Source organism: Artemia sp. Qi Xiang Cuo, unplaced genomic scaffold, assembly GCF_049724085.1.
Source record: "Artemia sp. Qi Xiang Cuo unplaced genomic scaffold, ASM4972408v1 HiC_scaffold_304, whole genome shotgun sequence".
Taxonomy (NCBI): Eukaryota; Metazoa; Arthropoda; class Branchiopoda; order Anostraca; family Artemiidae; genus Artemia; species Artemia sp. Qi Xiang Cuo.
Genome location: NW_028297713.1, coordinates 2,825 through 11,228, shown reverse-complemented (window position 1 = coordinate 11,228; position 8,404 = coordinate 2,825). Strand labels below are relative to the sequence as shown.

The 8,404-nt window shown below is 35.0% G+C and overlaps 1 pseudogene across 1 annotated transcript; it reads right to left on the bottom strand.

The window, feature by feature from the left end:
- Nucleotides 1–227: 227 nt before the first annotated feature.
- On the bottom strand, nucleotides 228–7,023 carry LOC148938840 (tyrosine-protein phosphatase Lar pseudogene; annotated as a pseudogene). The gene is made up of 3 exons (XR_016143616.1): nucleotides 6,824–7,023; nucleotides 2,680–2,906; nucleotides 228–453 (listed from the first exon to the last, which is right to left on the bottom strand). The product of XR_016143616.1 is annotated as a tyrosine-protein phosphatase Lar pseudogene (transcript).
- Between the last annotated feature and the right edge of the window lie 1,381 nt (nucleotides 7,024–8,404).

Below are 8,404 nucleotides of genomic sequence, written 5' to 3'. Positions count from 1 at the left end.
CTTTAGTCGGCTATGGGACCCGGTCTCGGCTTTTCGGTCACAAAAGATATTCAGCAATCGACAAAACTAGAAGTTACAAAAACAGACCAGCATAAATCACCAAAACCTTTAATCGTCAGAAAAAAAGAAATTTAGGCCCACAATACGCAGCTCAATATAAATTTGGTGTTATTTCTTACATACATGACATTTCTTCACCTACAAACATGAGAGGGAAAAAATCATACCTGTGAGAATTTAGCACCGTCACTGGCCCTAAGCAACTCAACATGCCTTGGAAAATCAGCGACAGGAATTGGGGGATGACTGGCCATACCAGGGGTTTGGAAGGTCATCATTCGCAGCTCAACGGGATCTGTGGGAGTGTTGGCACCACCAAGCTCAGCCATTGGAACTGATGACATTAATGGCTTCGTCACAGAGTAGTCAGCATTCTTATTTGGGATCCGCCGCCTTAGAATATAATATATATATATATATATATATATATATATATATATATATATATATATATATATAGAATTGCTCGAACATAACATCGCTTTACACCTAAAGTTCACATCAAAGAGTACGGGCAACTTGTAAGAGTGGAAACTGGCGCTAGTCTCGACAAAAAAAAACAACATCATCCCCATCTAGCGTTTGGCGTTTTTTGACATTTTTTTTCAAGCTTCGTAATCGTGTTTTTTTCAAAAACTGTGATCAGAAACTTATTATTACAAACAAAACCTTCGGTCAAGGGCGGATCCAGGATTTTCTTTCGGGGGGGGGGGGGTTTACTAATTTTCGACTTTTTTTTTGGGGGGGGGGGTACTAATTTTTGACTCAGTTTTCGACTAATTTTACTGATTTTTACCTAGGTTTTTACTAATTTTTGTCTTATTTTCGACTCGGTCAAAAATTTCGGGGAGGGGGGGGGTTCAAACCGGGTAACCCCCCCCCCCCCCCCCTGGATACGGCCTTGCCTTCGGTAATTACACTAATAATACTAATTTCGATTTATTATTACACTGAAATCATGACGAGAAATACCAAACGCTAGATAGCGTTAGTAATTATTTTTATCGACATTAGCGCCAAGTGCCACTTATATAAGTTATCCATATTCTTTGGGTCACCTCTAAAATTCTCCCACTTTTGATATATTTACCAGACACCATTTGCTAAGATGTTCTCAAAGGAAGGACCAGCAGGGCAATGTGAGTTCAAATCCAATGTGATCTTATTTGCCCTGCTGATTTAAAAAAGTTGGCAAATTATTTTTAGCAATCATCTCAGTAGTAGGAACATTTAGAAACGACCTTTAGCACACGATATAAAGAGGACATATAAGAAGATATGAGTTACTAATACTAATAAATTACTGATTACTAGAATACTAATTAGTAATTATTTACTAATAGCACCTTCAATTTAATAAGCAATATTTTTCATAGTTAGAATCTACAAGACGGTCGTCAGAAGTGCTCTCCTAAATGGGTGCGAAAAATTGGCTGTCAAAGCTCAAAATATTAGTAAGCCCCCTTCAAAATATTGGCTATCCCTCCTTCATACTCCTGTAATATTACGGTGAATTGACGCTCTACTTGGAACTAAAGGGCCCGAGGCTCAATTCCAGCTACCGCAAGGTGGGGTCACAGGCTTGCTACGTGTCTTTGTACCTAAAAAAAGGAAACTGGTACGCCACTTGGCAACCATGTGCACCATTAATTGCACTGTAGGATATTTTTACTTTTATTATGCCCCCCCCCCAACCCTTAAGCAAAATTACGATAAGGGTCTGCCGCTCCCAACATATTATGAGTGTAAAGATTATGATTGTAAAATATGTAACATAAGATTTGTCTTCAATTCACAATTGGAAATCCACCAAAGAATGCACAGGGGATACTCATTTAAATGTAATATATGTAAAAATATGTCTTTGATCACGACTGTCTTCGTCCTTTTCTCGCGTCCAGCGTCATGAACGAGTATCCAACATGGAGATCCTTGAGCGCTGTAAACATTAGTACCCAGTCTAAGAAATAGTAAAGAAACGACAGCTCGCGTGACTGGGCCATTGTCTACACCGTAAAGACTACCAACGCATCTTGAAGTCCACTATTAAAGTCCACAGCCGCGTGAATATTGAAAATGTCGACCTGTCGAGGAATCGGAAATGTCGAGGTCAGAAGAAAGATTGGCGGTCAGTGACGAAAAATGGCGTAGAGCCGCTCAAAGGCTTCTGCCTCTTCGGTCGGCTCTGGCACAGTGACTGGCTCTACCATGTCAAAGCCATTGCACATAACCGTACTTCACAGAAAACCTATGTTGGATAAATTATGAATGCTGGCTGAGTTGGAGCAGCGTATAGTTCCCGTCAAAAGAAAAGTATATATATATTAATAACATTTAGGGAGCTGTAATAAAAATAATTCGAAATTGAAAATATTTAAAGGCAAAATTTATTGGAAGATCAGCATAATGCTTTCCCAGCTTAAAACAATATTTCATATTATAATATTATTTGCTGTTTCATAAGCCGTGTCACAGAATCTTCGCTTAGATCGGAATATTTCCTGTTAAAACCACAAACTGTGTTCCCCTTCGTTTGATGTTTATGTTGCTTATCTAGTTTTTGAATGGGACTCTTAACATGATGAAAATCCAATCTAAATACTAATGGATTCCTATTACCTTTTAATGCAGACATACAACATCGTTACAAGAAGACCTAATGCTAGGGCCCCGAAAATTGGTACCATTATCCAGAAAATTCCTGCTTCCGAGTGATCCCTACTCAAAGGGATAATAGTAGAGTCTAAGGGCACCTGGGGATTTGGCCTCTGGGGAGGTTCTCCAGGAGGAGCTTCCTTCATGTCCAACGATAATGGTTCCGACATCTGACTTGATGTATCAAGATGCTAAAATAGAAATTGTACCATGGAGACAAGTTATATGGGCGTCAAAAACATTATCGTACATAAGATACATATTATAAAGGCAGTATTGAATGATGAGTTTGTTATTTGTATCACAAATGATTAACATAATAAAACTGATTAACATTCCTTCGAAAAATGAGTTAACTCCCGGGGAAGATTATTCTTGGAATAATATTCTTGCCCGTTAACAAAGTGATAAAAGGTAATTAACTAAATGATAATATCCGACATCTACGAAGAGGCAGGCAGAGACTTATTTTACTGAGAGGAAGGTGTAAGGAAGGGGCTAAAATTCAAACAAATACAAAAACAAGAAACTAAAAGACGTCAGATTTCAGAAACATACTTATCGTAGGCCAAAAATTGGTGTCTTACCATAAACTTTCGTATGACCGAGCCCCTTGACTCGTTTTTACACATTTATACTTACATTGATCTCATAACAAACTTTCAGGGGGACTGGGGTCGTTATTCTATAAAAAAAAATTATTAAATAAAAAAGTCCACAAATTTTATTAAATATAGATAACAACAATAAAATATATAAAATTATAAAATATTCAAATATTATAAAGTTATATAAAAAATATTACCAATCTTCATCTGCTCCCAAAGTGGAGCAGCCAAGGATTTAGGACAATTTTAGTGAAGTTTCCTCAAAACAAAGGAAAGACCTACGTCACGAGACAAAAGAAACGTCCAAAGAGACGAGCAACAAAACGACCTAGGAAGCGTTGGAGATGTGCTTATTTCAGAAAGTAAAAAACACAAGAATTTTAATGGAAGATATATATAAATTTAACGGTTTGGATATTCATAATTAATTATGGGCCTAACGCTCTAATTCCTTCTACGCATGCAATGGTGAGATTGAATCTATTTATATTATTTGAAAAAAACTACGTTTTCTAAAGAGTTAAAGAGGCTGAGTCAAAAGTTCGAACCTTAAAACGTACAGGGATTAGGAGGTATAGTTGGGGGGCTGCCGCCCCCAAACCCCTCCGCTTTCGCAGCCTTTAAATAAAAAAAAAAAATTAAACTGAAAGTAAGGAGCGACATTAAAACTTAAAACGAACAGAAATTATTCCGTATATGAAAGAGGCTGTGCCCTCCTCAACGCCTCGCTCTTTACGCTAAAGTTTGACTTTATCACAACTCTTTTTTTAAACAAAAAAAACTTTAGCGTAAAGAGCGAGGCGTTGAGGAGGGCACTGTTTTCAAAAAACCAAATATAGCCACTTAAAATTACTCATCTCTTTTTTTTCTTTTTTTTTAGCCACGCCTACAGGCCACAGTTGGCAACGGATCCGGTTGAATGAGGACTCATTCGAAGCAGAATTCGACCTGTTAGGGCCTTTTGATATTTTCAGACCGAAAAAATTATCCCCAGAATTAAAATTTACGAAAAACATTATTTTTTTTCAAATAATACATATAACCAGTTTAGACATGCTTTGTTATGAAAATATCTGCGCGTCAAATTTCATAACAAAGCATGTCTAACCTGTTAATGTGTATTATTTGAAAAAAAACTACGTTTTCTAAAGAGTTAAAGAGGCTGAGTTACAAGGTCAACCCTTAAAACGTACAGGGATTAGGAGGCACAGTTGGGGGGGGCTGTTAAAGAGGCTGAGTCACAAGTTCGAACCTTAAAACGTACAGGGATTAGGAGGCACCCTGTACGACGTGATTTGAGTAGTCAGGAATTAAAAGCCTTAACACAAGAATGTTCAAGAGCGGGGGGTTTGTGGGGCGGCAGCCCCCCAACTTCAACTCCTGACACGATCAGCTAACAGTTAGTCAAGCAATAATAAGTAATAAACTGTACAAAACGTGCAGAAATTATTTGAAAAAAACTACGTTTTCTAAAGAGTTAAAGAGGCTGAGTTACAAGGTCGAACCTTAAAACGTACAGGGATTAGGAGGCACAGTTGGGGGGCTGCCGCCCCCCCAACCCCCGCTTTCACAGCCTTTAAATAAAAAAATAAAAAAATTTAAACTGAAAGTAAGGAGCGACATTAAATCTGAAGTGATCGGAGTGATCGGATTGAGCTGAAATTTCGAGGATAAGCTCCCAGGCCCTAGAAAAGCTTAACCTCTAAATTTCAGCCCCATCGGACAACGTTAAAGGGGGGCTGTGGTGGGAGGGTCCAAACTTCCGGCCCAGTTTACCCCATGAAGATAAAGTCGGAGGAGGATGAAATTTTGCAAGTTTCTTAGTTTGAGCTTGGGCTACAAAATGCGATTACCGCCGTCTCTTTGCGACCTCTAGGACCTGAAATCGCTTAACATTGTGGTGGGTCGCCTCTTTATAGAGGCACAAGTGTGCCTCCTTGATTTCAGCTATCTTCTGTTTTAAAATGAAAGTAATATTAAGTAGTTAATTAATTGTAGTTACAATTACTGATAACTGGCTCTTGGAACGTAAACAAAATCACATAATAAGTTGTTGAACAAAAGATGTTACAGCTTGTTTTTAACGTTTTCGTCTTTTTTATTTTATTTTTTTACCCATAGAAAGGCATTCAGGTGTCATTCAGACCCAGAAAGGGTCTGAGGCTATTTCAGAATAAAAAACAAAAAAGAACTGGGACGATATGCTACGGAAATTTACAAAAGATCCATCAGGTAAAACTCTAGGAAGAAAAATAATAGTTGGTTGACTAGGGTTAAAAGTGGTATGAAGTAATTAAGTAATGAATAAAAGTAATTAAGATCAAACTAATTTAGGTAAATAAAGGGCTGACTAGTTGTTTATCATGTTCTAAGTGTCTGAAGTGGCTTGGCACTATAAAATTGACATAAAAAAAGACGAAACAGAAAGCAAAATATGCCACAGAAAATTCAGATGCATACACCAGTTACTTCTGACCAGAGTTGCCATCTGTTAAAAATAAAATCACTAGATTTTAGTCATTTTTTTATTGATTTAGTGATGTTTTTCAATAGTCTAGTGATTTATGCGCTGATTTAGTAATTTTTTCTTTAGGCAATATAAAAAATTATAATAAATAGTGATAAATCACTAGGGATGATAACTCTGCTTCTTACCAATCCAGATCGTAACTATGATCAAAGACCAATTTTGCAATAAGATCAAGTGGTAATTTGCTAAAAAACATATTTAGCGACAAGTGACATTTATTTTAGGGATGAAAGACAATTTTGTGTTTACTCTAATGTGCCACGCATTATTAGTATATTTATTTGAATGATGAAACTTTTTGCTATTAAGTTTAATAAATTTTTATGTACTTCTGACAATAAGTGAAAACTTGGAATTTATTACTTACGAAAGTGCTCCGAAATAAATTTAACTTATGAAAAAACAAAAACAAAACCATTCCATTCTCGAAAGACTTCTATCATAACTGTATCCCACAATACTTATGCTTGAAGATTTAAAGTAATATTTTTAACCAGGAACGGACGCAAGGGTGCCTCGAGCCCCCCCCCCCAGTCTTAAAGTTTCCCAAATTTGAGGGAACTTCCTATTCAAATTACCGTATAAAATTTGTTTATTTTATTGTCACTTCTTTCCCTAAAAATTTTCACTACCCCCCCCCCCCAAAAAAAAAACTTCTAACGAGCCTGATTAATAAAACACTTTCAAAAAAATCAGCAGTACACCAAAGGTAAGCTGGATAAGGCATGCTTCCAAGATAATGACAACAAAAATAGAAAAATAACAATTGATAAATCAAATAAGACCATCTCCTAAAAGTTTGATGAAACAGTAATAAGGGATTTAGCCAAATATTTTAATCTACAAAAAGGACAATTACTACCGTCTCAGTCCTTTTGACAATCAAATGTTTACAGAAAAAAACAAAGAAGAAAGAAAAAACTTAGGAAAAGGAAGGGCAATCTCAACCATAGAGTACCACTATATGTACCTTCTGAGGTGTGTCAACAACCGCTCTGAGAAAAATTCTGTAGATTTTCCCATTTTCAAGCCGTTTATTAACAAAGCCCTTATATTCTTTTCCATCTCCACGTCTGAAATTGTATGGTACATTCCTTCGAATAAATCTGGCCGCTATGTAGGGGGACATGTCCTCCAATTTGTTAGACGCAGAAGAGCGACCGGAATTTACCAACTGAAAATAGTATATTGTCTAAAAACTTTCTAATGATGTGATGATGTAATGATGTACTGGAATGATGATGATGGAATAATGTACTGGAGGTGATGTGTAATGATGTACTGGAATGATGATGATGGAATGATGTACTGGATGTGATGTGTAATTAATTAAGTGTAATCTGATTATGGAATGATGTAATAGCTTTGATTTTTATATTATGAAATTTAAGGAGGATTTTTGATTTATTTCCTGTTTTTTTGTTTTAATTATTTAATGGTATGTTTAGGATGTACTTATGTAATGGAATTGATTTGTATTTATGTCGTGGAATTATTATGATGGAATGTTGTACTTGTTTTTATGTTTTATTATGTAATTGAATTATGCTTATGTAATGAAGTTGATTGTAGGACTATGTTGTGTTGAGGTTTTATGGCTGACCTGTAATTTTGTTTTTTTTTTTATTTAAAGATGTTATGTAGTTGATTTGTTATTAATTATATTTATTATTTTTAGATAAATTGGCTGTTGTACTTATGTTCTTTAGTGTAGGTTTATTTATTGTCTTGTCGTACTATGCTTTAATTACTATGATGTAATGTTGTTCTTGTTTTGTTGTGAAATGTTTTTCTTGTCTTATGATGATTGAATGTTGTTATTGATGTGATTATGTAATTATTTTATGTACTGATGATTATTTTCTGATGATGATTTACATATGTTATTTTTGTGATTTGTAATTATGTAATGGTTTTTTTGTGTAATTATGTACTTGAATGATGATGATGGAATGATGTACTGGATGTGATGTGTAATGATGTACTGGAAGAAAAGATACAAGGCTATACTATAAAACAAAATAGTAACAGCTATTAACGAATAAAGAAACATTCAACTAAGTAAATAGCTTATAAAAGACAAATTTATAATTAAAAATAAATAATTAGTAAGCTAAAAAATTAAATGTGATCCGTACATACTATACTACTATATACATACCATACTATACTATATACCGTACATACATACTATATATATTAATTACCAGGCTTACGTACTTACTTACATATATATTGTCCATGTTATCAAGATCAGTACTTTATCAAAAATGTGTACAACAACAAAAACACAAAATAATCACACAACCACATATCCTCCCCCCGGAGTAAGCTAAAAATATCTAAAACAGATAAAGATTAAATAAAAAATTTATAATAAATAAAATAATAAACAAGAAAAAAAAACAGCTGATTCCATATTAACCATCAGGGAATAGAGAACTCAACAGACCCGGCTAAAAGAAAAAGAAGAGAAAAAATAAAGGTGAAATCACTCTATTACAACCAAATCGGAGAAAAAAATACTTATAAAACCACCCATTTATACTAC